General features: G+C 44.3%; 1 long non-coding RNA gene across 1 annotated transcript; it reads right to left on the bottom strand.

Annotated features, from left to right (window-relative positions):
* Positions 1-8,343: 8,343 nt before the first annotated feature.
* On the bottom strand, positions 8,344-14,449 carry LOC131381958 (uncharacterized). The gene is made up of 3 exons (XR_009211049.1): positions 14,286-14,449; positions 13,893-14,172; positions 8,344-8,454 (listed from the first exon to the last, which is right to left on the bottom strand). It is a non-coding gene; the product is annotated as an uncharacterized LOC131381958 (long non-coding RNA).
* Positions 14,450-15,682: the final 1,233 nt, after the last annotated feature.

The following is a 15,682-nucleotide window of genomic DNA, read 5'->3' as shown; positions in this document are numbered from 1 at the left end:
TCCAACTGCCTGCGTCTTCCCCATGGGTCCCAGCTCCGCACCCTGGACTCACAGACTCTGCTTGCTCTGCCTGCCTGGGGAGAGGGGCCGAAGGGTGTTGATCTTCTGAGGTCAGTCTTCTCCATGGTGAACAGCTCACACCTTACAACCACTCCTCAGGGACATGGCCAACCCAGTGATGCTATTCAGGGAGCTCCAGCCCCATAACCCGAGTTTGTTCACAACCTCCTGGGAGCATGGAGTCCAGCAGTGCCCCAGAGGTGATATGACCAGTACGGTTTCTAAATTGTCTTTTACCTCCCACCTCCTGACCACTGCCTCTATTAATGTAGCCTCAGAATGAATGAGCTTGACCTGGCTTACAGAGCCATCATCTACCATTGGTGTGATGCCCTGCCTGGAGCCTAGAGGTGGCCCAGCTGACAGCCTAGGAACTGACCCAGGTCAGAATCCCCAACTTGTTACCAGGATCCTCCTGACACAGCCCCACATTATGGAGCAGAAAAGGGATCTTGGGCTGTGAATTCAGGCTGACCTGGGATTGAGTCCCATCTCTACAAGTCAGCATTGATGTGACCCTGGAAAGTTCCTCACCTCTCAAGGCCTCAGGCCACTCTTGGATAGAATGGAGATGATAACACACGCCTCATGGAATATTTACTTGATAAAATTAAGTGCTCATGGCCGGGCATGGTGGCTCACACCTGTAATCCCAGCACTTTAGGAGTCCAAGGCAGGCAGACCACTTGAGGTCAAGAGATTGAGACCATCCTGGCCAACATGGTGAAACCTCGTCTCTACTAAAAATACCAAAATTAGCCAGGCATGGTGGCGGGCACCTGTAGTCCCAGCTACCTGGGGGGCTGAGGCACGAGAATTTCTTGAACACGGGAGGCGGAGGTTGCAGCAGGCCGAGATCGTGCCACTGCGCTCTAGCCTGAGCAACAGAGTGAGACTCTGTCTAAAAAAAAATAATAAAATTAAGTGCTTACTGCAGACTATATCAAATGACGGAGATGACGGCTCAGAAAGGGGCAGTGGGGAGTGAAGGTGTGTTAATTACATTTCATAGTGTGCTGGGCACCAGACTGGGGGGCCTCCTGTGAGCCTCACATCAGCCCCTGGGTAGACAGTAGTCCAGGCAAAACACAGAAGAGTTGCCACTGGAGTCCAGACCTGTGCGATGTCACAGCTCTCTCTGGCCCCTGTATCATGGTCTCCCACCAAGTCTGCTAAAGTTCTGGGTCTTCCACCCTCTTCTTTCCCCTGGTATCCCAGCCAGAAACCTCTCTGAGCCCTAGATCCCTGGAGCAGCTATGGCTCCCATTTGTGGGCCACATTCCTGGGCCGGCTACAAGCCTCCCTGCCTGGATTTCTGAGCACCGGTTGCATGCTGGGTGTTTCCTGCTGCCTGAGGCAGATCCCTTCCCCAAGGAGCTCCTATGCCTCTAATGCTATCTCCATGGAGGTAACGGGTAACGCAACCCTCACAAGTACACATCACCTTGCAGTTTACAAAGCCCATCATCTAAATCTCACTGCAACCCTGGGGAGGTAGGCATTATCCTCCCCATTTTATGGGTGAGGAAACTGAAGCTCAGAGAGGCAAGTGGCTGATCTGGAAATGCCCATCTGTGCTCCAGGCAGCAGAAAGATCCCCGACTATCACAGCTTCATTGTGCACCTGCTCTAGGACACTGAGCAAGTCTTTTCCTTGATCAGCTCCTCAATTTCTTGTCTTGAAAGTCATGGGTTGGACTAGCTGGTTTCTAAAGAGCCTCCAGCTCCTCTCCAAGCCCATAACACATGTAATAAATGCCACCATGTAAGGGGAAGGAGAAATGATTTCAGGACGGGATTAGCCACAGAGGAACTGGTTTCTGAACTGGGTCTTTATGGATACTAGAATTTGGGTTGGCAGGAAAGTCATTCTGGAAGGGAAAGTGCAAGTGTAAATGTAGGATGGGGGTGACCCATAGTAAATTAAACTGACCAGGAATCTGAGGCTAAGAGAGCTGAGGTTCCTTGTCTCGGGTTATACATTCAATGGTGAAGTTTGCATTCAAGCCCAGGGCAGGCTGTGCTCCCGCTGTCTGGATACTAGAATTCTGGGTCAAAGTACTGATGCTCAGGGCTCTTCTGCAGAGATTCTAATGTAATTAATCTTGACCTAGACCTGTCTTGGCAGGAGTGTGCTTGGGGCCTGTGGTTCCTGAGCACTGGTGTCCTTGGGGACCACCCCATTGGTCTGACCACCTGCCTGAGCCAGTGCCCTGTGCTTCAGACTTGCTCCATGTCATCTGTGGGAAGGGGGCTGTTATATGCCCATCTGTAGCTGGAATCACGTGATGCTAGTAAAGTGATCTCTGCCCCAGCCCTATGTCCTGGTGTATTAGTCTGTTCTCATGCTGCTATGAACTGAGACTGGGTAATTTATAAAGGAAAGAGGTTGGCTGGTCGTGGTGGCTCACACCTGTAATCCCAGCACTTTGGGATGCTGAGGTGGGTGGATCACCTGAGGTGAGGAGTTAGAGACCAGCCTGGCCAACATGATGAAATCCTGTCTCTACTTAAAATATAAAAATTAGCTTGGCATGGTGGTGGGCACCTGTAATCCCAGCTACTCAGGAGGCTGAGGCAGGAGACTCGCTTGAACCTGGGAGGCAGAGGTTGCAATGAGCTGAGATCGCTCCGCTGCACCACTCCAGTCTGGGTGACAGAGCAGTTCTCGTCTCAAAAATAAATAAATAAAGGAAAGAGGTTTAGTTGACTCATAGTTCTGCAGGGCTGGGGAGGCCTCAGGAAACTTATTACAATCACGGCGGAAGGGGAAGCAAACATGTCCTTCTTCACACGGCTTCAGGAAGGAGAAGTGCTGAGCAAAAGGGGGAAAAGCCCCTAACAAAGCCATTAGATCTCATGAGAACTCACTCACTATCATGAGACAGCATGGAGGTAACCACTCCCGTGAGTCAATTACCTCCTACCAGGTACCTCCCATGACATGCGTGGATTATGGGAACTACAATTCAAGTTGAGATTTGGGTGGGGACACAGCCAAACCATATCATTCCACCCCTGGCCCCTCCCAAATCTCATGTCCTCACATTTCAAAACGCAATCGTGCCTTCCCAACAGTCCTCCAAAGTCTTAATTCATTCCAGTATTAACCCAAAAGTCCAAGTGCAAAGTCTCATCTGAGACAAGGCAAGTCCCTTCCGCCTATGAGCCTGTAAAATCAAAATCAAGTTAGTTATTTCCTAGATACAACGGGGGTACAGGCATCGGGTAAATACATGCATTCCAAATGGGAGAAATTGGCCAAAACAAAGGGGCTCCAGGCCCCATGCAAGTCGAAAATCCAACAGGGCAGTTATTAAATCTTAAAGTTCCAAAATGATCTTCTTTGACTCTGTGTCTCACATCCAGGGCACACCGATGCAAGAGGTGGCAGCTTTGCATCCCATTGCCTTGTGCAGCTCCACCCCTGTGGCTTTGCAGGGTACAGCCCTGCTCCTTGCTGCTTTCATAGGCTGGAGTTGTGTGTGGCTTTTCCAGGTGCACAGTGCAAGCTATCGGTGGATCTACCATTCTGGGGTCTGGAGGATGGTGGCCCTCTTCCTACAGCTGCACTAGGCAGTGCCCCAGTGGAGACTCTGTGTGGGGGCTCTGACCCCACATTTCCCTACTGCACTGTCCTAGCAGAGGTTCTCCATGAGGACCCCACCCCTGCAGCAGACTTCTGCCTCAACGTCCAGGCCTTTCCACACATCCTCTGAAATCTAGGTGGAGGTTCTCAAACCTCAGTTCTTAACTTCTGTGCACCAGCAGGCCCAACACCATGTGGAAGCTGCCAAGGCTTGGGGCTTGCACTCTCTGAAGCAATGGCCTGAGATGTACATTGGCCCCTTTTAGGCACAGCTGGAGTGGCTAGGACTCAGGGCACCAAGTCCCAAGGCTGCACACAGCAGGGGGGCCCTGAACCTGGCCCAGGAAACCATTTTTCCCTCCTAGGCCTTTGGACCTGTGATGGGAGGGACTGCCATGAAGTTCTCTGACATGTCCTGGAGACATTTTCCTCATTGTCTTGATGTCTAACATTTGGCTCCTTGTTACTTTTGCAAATTTCTGTAGCCAGCTTGAATTTCTCCCCAGAAAATGGGGTTTTCCTATCACATCATTAGGCTGCAAATTTTCCAAACTTTTATGCCCTGCTTCCTCTTGAACACTTTGCTGTTTAGAAATTTCTTTCACCAGATACCTTAAATCATCTCTCTCAAGTTCAAAATTCCACAGATCTCTAGGGGAGGGGCAAAATGCCACCAGTCTCTTTGCTAAAGCATGGCAAGAGTCACCTTTGCTCCAGTTCCCATGAAGTTTTTCATCTCCATCTGAGACCACCTCAGCATGGATTTCATTGTCCATATCGCTATCAGCATTTTGGCCAAAACTATCCACCAACAAGTCTCTAGGAAGTTTGAAACTTTCCTACATATTCCTGTCTTCTGGGCCCTCCAGATAGCAGGCTTCAGAGAGAATAGATTGTAAATATTTCCTATCAGATTTAAAGAAGCTTTTCTTCCTTCTGAGAACTGCAACAAGACAAGAATGCCCACTCTTACCACTTATCTTCAACATAGTACTGGAAGTCCTAGCCAGAGCAATCAGACAAGAGAAAGAAATAAAGGGCATCCAAATCGGTAAAGAGGAAGTCAAACGGTTGCTGTTTGCTGATGTTATGATTGTATACCTATAAAACCCTAAAGACTCCTTCAAAAAGCTCCTAGAACTGATAAAAGAATTCAGCAAAGTTTCCAGATACAAAATTAATGTACACAAATCAATAGTTCTCCTATACACCAACAGCGACCAAGCTGAGAATCAAATCAAGAATTCAACCCCTTTTACAATAGCTGCAAAACAAAACAAAACAAAACAAAACAAAACAAAACAAAACAAAAACAAAAACAACTTAGGAATATACCTAACCAAGGAGGTGGAAGACCTCTACAAGGAAAACTACAAAACAATGCTGAAAGAAATCATAGACCACACGTGCAAATGGAAATGCATCTCATGTTTGTGGATGGCTAGACTCAATATTGTGAAAATGACCATACTGCCAAAAACAATCTACAAATGCAATGCAATTCCCATCAAAATACCACTATAATTCTTCACAGAACTAGAAAAAACAATTCTAAAATTCATATGGAAACAAAAAAGAGCCCACATAGTCAAATCAAGACTAAGCAAAAAGAACAAATCTGGAGGCATCAGATTACGTGATTTCAAACTATACTATAAGGCCATAGTCACCAAAACAGTATGGTACTGGTATAAAAATAGACACATAGACCAGAAATAAACCCAAATACTTACAGCCAACCGATCTTTGACAAAGCAAACAAAAACATAAGGTGGGGAAAGGACACCCTATTCAACAGTGGTGCTGGGATAATTGGCAAAACACATGTAGGAGAATGAAACTGGATCTCTCACCTTATACAAAAATCAACTCAAGATGGATCAAAGACTTAAATCTAAGACCTGAAACTAAAAAATTCTACAAGATAACATCAGACAGACCCTTCTAGACGTTGGCTTAGGCAAGGGTTTCATGACCAAGAACCTAAAAGCAAATAAACGATAAAAACAAAGATAAATAGCTGGGACTTAAATTAAAAAGCTTTTTGCATGGCAAAAGGAACAACGAGCAGAGTAAACAGTCAACCCACAGAGTGGGATAAAATCTTCCCAATCTATTCATCTGACAAAGAATAGTATCCAGAATCTACAATGAATGCAAACAAATTAGCAAGAAAAAAAAATCTCATCAAAAAGTGGGCTAAGGACGTGAATAGACAAATCTCAAAAGAAGATATACAAATGGCCAACAAACATATGAAAAAATGTTCATCATCACTAATGATCAGGGAAATGCAAATCAAAACCACAGTGCAATAGCACCTTACTCCTGCAAGAATGGCCATAATAAAAAAATCAAAAAATCAAAAAATAATAGATGTTGGCATGGATGTGGTGAACAGGGAACCCTTCTACACAGCTGGTGGGAATGTAAACTAGTACAACCACTATGGAAAACAGTGTGGAAAGTCCTTAAAGAACTAAAAGTAGAACTACTATTTGATCTAGCAATCCCACTACTGGGTGTCTACCCAGAGGAAAAAAAGTCATTATATGAAAAAGATACTTCACATGCATGTTTATAGCAACACAGTTCTCAATTGCAAAAATGTGAAACCAACCCAAATGTCCATCAATCAATGAGTGGATAAAGAAACTGTGGTGTATATATATGATGGAAAGCTACTCAGCCATCAGCCATAAAAAAGAAATGAATTGACGGTATTTGCAGTATTTGCAGCAATATGGATAAGATTGGAGGCTATATTCTTTTTTTTTTTTTTTTTTTTTTTGAGACAGAGTCTCGCTCTGTCACCCAGGCTGGAGTGCAGTGGCGCGATCTTGGCTCACTGAAAGCTCTGCCGAATGGAGGCTATATTCTAAGTGAAGTAACTCAGAAATGGAAAACCAAACATTGTATGTTCTCACTCATAAGTAAGAGCTAAGCTATGAGGATGCAAATGCATAAGAATGACACAATGGACTTTGGGGACTCAGGAGGAAAGGGTTCTAAGGGGGTGAGGGACAAAAGACTACAAATTGGGTGCAGTGTATACTGCTTAGGTGATGAGTGCACCAAAATCTCACAAATCACCACTAAAGAACTTACTTGTGTAACCAAACACCACCTGTTCCCCAGTTACCTATGGAAATAAAACATTTAAAAAAACTATAGTCCAATATCACAACCAAGATACTGGCATTGATAGATCACTTCCATGTGAAGTGATCTATCAACAAGGGTCCCTCATGTTTTGCTTTCATAGGCACACTCATTTCCCTTTTGCTCCCACCCTCTCCTTAACCCGTAACAACCACTCATCTATTCTCCATTTTTGTAATTTTGTTATTTCAAGAATATTATATAAATGGAATAATATAGCATGTAATCTTTGGGGCTTATCTTTTTACATTCAGCATGATTCTCTGGACATTCATCCAGGTTGTTGCATTTATCAATCGTTCATTCCTTTTTTACTGCTGAATAGTATTCCATAGTGTGGATGTACCAGAGTTTGTTTAACCATTTGCTCAATGAATGAATATATTAATACTTTGTTTCCAGTTTTTGCTGTTATGAATAAAGCTACTAGAAATGTCAAAAAAAAGAATATTTTCTATCTGTGATTTCAAAAGGGAGTAGGATATAATGAGGCATGCCCGACCACCACTTCCCATCATAGCCTGAAATAGCTTTTCAGGTTAGCTTTGGAATGTTCTTGACCAAGAGGAGGGGGGTCTGTTCAGGTGGTTTGGGGGATGGGGGGCTTAGAATTTTATTTTTGGTTTACATGCTCTAAAAAAAACTAGTCTACAAATGGACTGCACCAAAGTTAACCTTTGTTTTTCTTCTGTTTCTATAGTGTAAACCAAAAATAAAATTCGAAGTTGCCCCAGTCATCTGAACAGACTCTTTCCTCGAAGCCAAGGGCACTCCAAAGCTAACCTGAAAAAGTAGTTCAAGCCATGATGGGAAGTGGGTGTCAGACATGACTCATTATGCCCTCCTCCCTTTTGGAATTCAGGAAAAGCCAACCAGCATTTAACATCAACAGAGACCTTAAGGCTGAGAAGAAACATTTACAATCTATTCTCTCTACAGCCTGATACATGGAGGCTTCATCAGCATGATAAAACTTTGGTCTCCACAACCCCTTACTATAATCCAGACATTTTTTTCTATTGACTCCAGGCCTTCAGATAATAACTCTTTCAACCAACTGCCAATCAGAAAACCTTTAAACCTACCTAAGACCTGGAAGCCCCGACCCACCTCCCCACTCTAGTTGTCCCACCTTTCCAGTTAAAACCAATGTACATCTTACATGTATTGATTGATGCCTTATGTCTCCCTAAAATGTATAAAAGCAAACTGCACCATGACCACCTTGGGCACATGTCCTCAGGAGCTCCTGAGGCTGTGTCATGGATGCGTCCTTAACCTTTGCAAAATAAACTTTCTAAATTGATTAATACTGTCTCAGATACTTTAAGGTTCACAACAGAAATCTTATTATTAGAAATCTGATTGCTGGCCAGGTGCAGTAGCTCACATCTGTAATCCCAGCACTTTGGGAGGCTGAGGTGGGAGGATCACTTGAGCCAAGGAGTTCAAGACCAGCCTGGGTCTTGAACATAGTGAGACCCATACAAAAAAAAGAAAATTAGCTGCATGTAGTGGTACATACCTGTAGTCCCAGCTACTCAGAAGGCTGCGGTGGGATGACTGCTTGAGCCCAGGAGGGTGAGGCTGCAGTGAGCTATGATTGTGCCTCTGCACTTCAGCCTGGGTGACAGAGTGAGACCCTGTCTCAAAATAAAAAGAAAAAAATCTGATTGCCTACATCACATGTAAAGGACTAGCCCATCTTTAACCCCACCTCCTGGAATGAGACATGGATGTTTAACTGAACTGATCTATTCTCAGGACTAAGATGCTCATTACAGAAGATTTTAGACCATATAGGGTAACTTCCTCATGTTGCCATAGCATCTCTTAGCATGTTAATGCACTACAATTAGTGTAGAATGAGCAATGAGGACGATCAGAGGTCACTTTCGTCACCATCTTTGTTTTGGTGGGTTTGGGCCAGCTTTTTTTTTTTTGAGACAGAGTCTCGCTCTGTTGCCCAGGCTGGGGTGCAGTGGCACGATCTCGGCTCACTGCAACCTCTGCCTCTTGGGTTCAAGCAATTCTCCTGCCTCAGCCTCCTGAGTAGCTGGGATTACAGGCACACACCACCACATCTGGCCAATTTTTGTATTTTTAGTAGAGACAGGGTTTCGCCATGTTGGTCAGACTGGTCTCAAACTCCTGACGTCAGACAATCCATCCTCCTTGGCCTCCCAAAGTGCTGGGATTACAGGCGTGAGCCACTGTGCCTGGCCCTTTTTATTTTTTTAAATTGAGATGGAATCTCACTCTGTTGCCCAGGCTGGAGTGCAGTGGCATGATCTTGGCTCACTGCAACCTCTGCCTCCTAGGTTCAAGCTATTCTGGTGCCTCAGCCTCCCATGTAGCTGGGATTACAGGTGTGTGCCACAACACCTGGCTAAGTTTTTGTATTTTTAGTAGAGTCGGGGTTTCATTATGTTGGCCAGGCTGGTCTCAAATTCCTGACCTCAAGTGATCCGCCCGCCTTGGCCTCCCAAAGTGCTAGGATTACAGGCATGAGCCACCGCGCCCGGCCTCAAGGGCCAGATTCTTTACTGCATCCTGTTTCATCAGCAAGGTCTTTGTAACCTGTACCTTGTTCTGACCTACTATCTCATTCTGTGACTAAGAATGCCTAGCCCCCTGGGAATGCAGCCTAGTAGGTCTCAGCATTATTTTACCCAGCCCCTATTCAAAAAGGAGTCACTCTGGTTTGAATGCCTCTGACAGTATGGGACGAGCACCTATTTATCCAATTTGTCTTCCCCCCCGCCTTTCTCTATCTCAATCTAACAACCTCTAACTGAAATCTCTCCAAAGCTATCAGCTTGGCTTTTTTTTTTTTTTTTTTTTTTTTCTGTCACCCAGGCTGGAGTGCAGGGACATGATCTTGGCTCACTGCAGCTTTGACCTCCCAGGCTCAAGCAGTCCTCTTGTCTCAGCCTCCTGAGTAGCTGGGCATGTGTGTGCCACCACATCTGGTCAATTTTTTCTATTTTGAAAAAGATGGGGCCGGGCGCGGTGGCTCACGCCTGTAATCCCAGCACTTTGGGAGGCCGAGGCAGGTGGATCACGAGGTCAGGAGATTGAGACCATCCTGACTAACGTGGTGAAAGCCCACCTCTACTAAAAATACAAGAAATTATCCAGGTGTAGTGGCGGGCACCTGTAGTTCCAGCTACTCGGGAGGCTCAGGCAGGAGAATGATGTGAACCCTGGAGGCAGAGCTTGCAGTGAGCCTAGATCGCGCCACTGCACTCCAGCCTGGGCGAAAGAGCGAGACTCCTCTCAAGAAAAAAAAAAAAAAAAAGATGGAGTTTTGCTGTGTTGCCCAGGCTGGTCTCGAACTCCTGGGCTCAAGTGAGCCTCCCACCTCAGCCTCCCAAAGTGCTGTGATTACAGGTGCAAGCCACTGCAGCCATCCTAGCTTGGCTTTCGATATGTGAAATTTGTTTGAAGTTTCAAAGTGCAGAATTGAAGGAAATTAAAATATTTTACATCAAAATATATTTCTTTGACATATTTTGAAATGGCTGCCACTTGGTCATCTTGACAGAAGCGGCCTTGCAAAACTGCCTTAAGTGGGGAAATTTGCATCTGTAGAGAATCTCCATGAATGCTGCCATGCCCTTCCCCTCCCCCACCTTTCTATTCTTTCCCCAGATCCAAGAGCGATTGGGACTCTCACATCTTTACCATCTATTCTCTCCAAGGGAGGCTTCATCCACCTAACAAGGACACCTTTGCTAGTCAAGCTTCTTTCCCCCTCTCATAATCTGTTTTACCAGAATCTAAGCTCCTGTTCTTTCTGTAACCTCAAAATGGTATGTAAGATTCTGTAACTCATGGGGAAGCTGGGTCTTCATTCTGAAGGCTCCCGTGTATGCACATTAAATTTGTATGCCTTTTCTCCTATTAAGAAAAAGATAGCACATAGAAATAGGAAAAGATGCCCCAAGATAGAACATAACAAAGGAAAATCAGGGGCATCGGGAGTTGTGGTTACCCAGCGTGCCAGGATGGAAGCGCAGGAGGATAAGGGGGAAGCTGTGCGTTCAGCACCGCGGACAGCGACCTGCCTTCCCTGCTGCCTCAGCAGCCTTGGGAATGGATCTCAGAGGGCTGAGATTTGGAGATCTACTAGATTAGCCTCACTGAAGAAGAGCCTCTTCTGGACAAAGCGCTATCCTGCCCCTTCTTATGCAGCGGTGAGGTTTTCTCTATTCAAAGGCTCAGGCCTTGATGGACATTTTCAGCTCATGAGAAGTTACTGCTTTCTGCTCTTTAAGGATATCTTGTCAAAAAACAATTGGTCATAGACGTTTGGGTATATTTTTGAGTTTTCTATTCTGTTCCATTTATTTACATGTTTATTCTTATGTCAGTTACATATTGTTTTGATTTACAGTGTTAAGGTAAGCAGCTTTATAATAAGTCTTTAAATCAGGTAGTGTGAGCCCTCAAACTTTGCTATTCTTTTTAAAAATTATTTTGCCTATTCTAGGTTCTTTATTTTTATTATTTATTTATTTATTTAGAGACGGAGTCTCGCTCTGTTGCCCAGGCTGGAGTACAGTGGCACAATCTCGGCTCACTGCAAGCTCCGACTCCCAGGTTCATGCCATTCTCTTGTCTCAGCCTCCCCAGTAGCTGGGACTACAGGCGCCCGCCACCGTGCCCGGCTAATTTTTTGTATTTTCAGTCAAGACAGGGTTTCACCATGCTAGCCAGGATGGTCTTGATCTCCTGACCTGGTGATCTGCCTGCCTCGGCCTCCCAAAGTGCTGTGATTACAGGCATGAGCCACCATGCCCGGCCTATTTTTCTATATAAATTTGAGTCAGCTTGTCAATTTCAACAGCAGAGTCCAGTGGGATTTTGCCTGGAATTGCACTGACTCTATAGATAAATGTGAGGAGGCCAGGCACGGTGGCTCACGCCTGTAATCCCAGCATTTTGGGAGGCCGAGGCAGGCAGATCACGAGGTCAGGAGTTCGAGACTAGCCTGGCCAGCATGGTGAAACCCTGTCTCTACTAAAAATGATACAAAAAAATTAGCTGGGCATGGTGGTGCATGCCCATAATCCCAGCTACTCAGGAGGCTGAGGCAGGGGAATCGCTTGAACCTGGGAGGCAGAGGTTGCAGTGAGCCGAGATCGCGCCACTGCACTCCAGCCTGGGTGACAGAGCAAGACTGTCTCAAACAAACAAAAAAAAGTGAGAATGGGCAGAATGGGCACCTTAACAATGCTGAATCCATGAACAGGGTATAGCTCTCCATTTCTTTAAGTTTTAAAACATTTCTCTCACTAATGTTTTGTAGGTTTTGCTATACAAATCTTGTGCATATTTTCTTATATATAAGTATTTAATAGTTTTTAATGCTATTAAAAATGGTATTTTTAAAATTTCAATTCCTGATTGTTTGTTGCTAGTATGTATAAATAGGATTGTTTTTATTTGTTGGCCTTGTATCCTATGACCTTGCTAAACTCACTTATTAATTCTAGCAGCCATTTTGCAAATTCCTAGGGATTTTCTGTTAATAAAGGTTTTTCTTTAGGTTTCTATTCTGAAAAAAAGTTAAACCTATAGAAAAGTTTACTGCAATTGTGGTAGGCAGAATAACAGTCCTCCAAAGATGTCCACATTCCAGTCCTTGGAGCCTGTGAATATGTTATGTTATATGTCAAAGGTAAACTAAGGCTATAGATGAAATTAAGGTTGCTGATCAGCTGATCTTAAAATAGGGAGATTATCTTGGATTATTGGGTGGGTCCAATGTAATCACAAGGGTCCTTAAAGGTGGAGGATGGAGGCAGAAGAAAAGTCAATGTAAGAGTGATACAGCCGAGCGTGGTGGGTCACGCCTGTAATCCCAGCACTTTGGGAGGTCGAGGCAGGTGGATCAACTGAGGTTGGGAGTTCAAGATCAGCTTGACCAACACAGAGAAACCCCGTTTCTAATAAAAATACAAAATTGGTTGGGCGTGGTGGTGCATGCCTATAATCCAGCTACTCAGGAGGCTGAGGCAGGAGAATCGCTTGAACCCGGGAGGCAGAGGTTGCAGTGAGCCGAGATTGTGCCACTGCACTCCAGCCTGGGCAACAAGAGCGAAACTTTGTCTCAAATAAACAAATAAAAAAAAAAGAGTGATACGATGTGAGAAAGACTGTGTCTGCCATTTTGAAGATGGAAAGAGACTATGAGCTAGGAAATGTGGGTGGCTTCTAGAAGCTAAAGAAAGCAAGGAAATAGGTTCTCGCCTGGATCCTCCAGAAAGGAATGCAGCCCTGCTGACACCTTCCTTTTGGTCTAGTGGTACCAGCATCAGATTTCTGACTTACAGAACTGAGTTTGTGGTAATTCATTATAGCAAAATAGAAAATGACTATACAATGAACATATATCATCACCTACATTCACCAGTTGTGGCTTTTCCCACATTTTCTTTCTCGCTCTCAATGTATATACATATATGTGCTTGCATTAGGGTTCTAATTGTCGTTTTATTTTTGTAAAACCATTTTGAAAGTAAGTGGCAGACATCATGATTCTTCACCCCCAAATACTTCCACATGTACCTCTGAGGCAAATGGACATTTTTACATAACCACAGTGCAGTTTTCAAATTTAGGAAATTTAAAATAGAATATTATCTAATCTAGAGTCTATATTCGAATATTGCAAATTATCCCATTAATGTCCATTATGGCATTTCTTTTTTCAGACGGAGTCTCGTGCTGTCACCCAGGCTGGAGTGCAGTGGCACGATCTTGGCTCACCACCTCCGCCTCCCAGGTTCAGGCAATTCTCCTGCCTTGGCCTCCCAAGTAGCTGGACTTACAGGTGCCTACCACTATGCCCAGCTAATTTTCATATTTTTAGTAGAGACGGGGTTTCACCATGTTGGTCAGGCTGGTCTCGAACTCCTGACCTCAGATGATCCACCCGCCTTGGCCTCCCAAAGTGCTGGGATTACAGGCATGAACCATCATGGCTGGCTCATTATGGCTTTAAAGAAATGATCCCATATCGAACCCAGAATCACACGTTGTATTTAGTTGATAATAACTCAGTCTCTTTTACCTGGAACAGTCCTTTCAGCATTTTTTTTTTTTTTTTGTCTTTCGTGACACTGACATCTTTGAAGAGTATGAGTCAGTTGTTTTATAAAATGTCCCTTAGTTTTGTATTCATTCCTCATTATTAGATTCAGGATCAGGATAGGAGTTTTTCGTAGGAATACCACGTAAGTGACTCTGTGTCCTTTTCAGTGTATCACATCTGGTGGCTCACGCTGTCAGTTTGCCATGGCATTGGTGACATTTATTTTGATCACCTGGGTAAGGTGGCGTCTTAGGGTTCTCTGGAGAAACAAGACAAATACATACATATATATATATATATACACTTACTATATATGGCCCCTAGTTTCATATATGTTTATAGAAAGAGATATATTATAAGGTATTGGCTCACATGATTGTGGAGGCTGGGAATGATTTACCCTTTGCAAGCTGGAGACCCAGGAAAGCCGGTGGTATAGCGTGAAGGCCTGAGAGCAGGAGATCTGCTGCTGTAGATGTGATCCAGTTCTGATGGCCCGAGAACCAGGAGCACTGGGGGCAAGGGAAGATCGATGTTCCTATTGAAGTAGTTAGGCAGACAGCAAATTCAACTTTCCTTTACCTTTTTGTTCTATACAAGCCCTCAACAAATTAACACATTAAATGCTGCCCACTCATATGGGAAGAACAATTTGTTTTTTTTTTTTTTTTTAGATGGAGTCTTGTTCTGTCACCCAGGCTGGAGTGCAGTGGTGCGATCTCGGCTCACTGCAACTTCCATCTCCCAGGTTCAAGCGATCCTCCTGCCTCAGCCTTCTGAGTAGCTGGGATTACAGGTGCACGTCACGACTCCCAGCTAATTTTGACCAGACCTCGCTTACAAAACCAACTCAAAGATAAATGCAACAATTTCAAGATGGTGACCCTAGACCATTAAATTCCAAAGTGTGGGGCTCTTCTGAGCACAGAACCCTGTGTGGCTCCCCTGGTTGCGTATCCGTGAAGCAGGGCCTGCATCTATGTCCATGTCTGTACTTTCATCTATGTCTGTATCTTCATGTAACTGCCACTAAGAGCAAGCTATGCTGTTTCCAACACTATGGAGGGTAGGTACCCTTGAGTCTGCTCCCAGTCAACCCTCTTTCCAATGTCCCAGGTTAAGACTATTCTCACCTCTATCACTATAGATCAGTTTTGCTTGGTTTTGACTGTATATAAATAGAATCATATGATATACCATTTTTTGTGCTTGACTTATTTCGTTCATCATTTTGACTGTGACATTCTTCTCAGTTACATTCCTTTTTTAAAAAAATTACTGTGAGTATTCCATTGTATGAATATATCACAATTTATCTATTCTACTGTTGGGTATGTGGGTTGTTTCCCATTTTTGTCTAACATGCTCAAATCGTTTCTGATTTGACCTATGGTAATACTTTCATGCTATACCCTGTGTCCTTCTGACCTATTCCCAACATTTTTGAACTTGCAGGAGTTCAAGACTCAACAAGACGTTTTAGGCTCATCTTGTACTTTCCTTGCCCTGGAGTTGGCTTTTTCTCCAAGAAACCCCAGGTTCATTTGGTGAGGGAAGTATATAGCAAAAATCTGGGCAGTGGGTATGCCTACTATTATTGAGATATCATTGCCTAAAGGCTTTTCCAGCAAATATAAGAAATAGGAATTTAAAAATATCATAAACTCATGTCAATACCTCCAATTCCAATCCAATACCATAGAGTTCTTCCCTGCCTTCTCGCATTCCCCACTTACATCTTCCTTCTCTCACAGTGAGAACCATCACCT

This window comes from Hylobates moloch, unplaced genomic scaffold, assembly GCF_009828535.3.
Source record: "Hylobates moloch isolate HMO894 unplaced genomic scaffold, HMol_V3 SCAFFOLD_19, whole genome shotgun sequence".
Taxonomy (NCBI): Eukaryota; Metazoa; Chordata; class Mammalia; order Primates; family Hylobatidae; genus Hylobates; species Hylobates moloch.
This window is presented reverse-complemented; position numbering and strand designations above follow the sequence as displayed.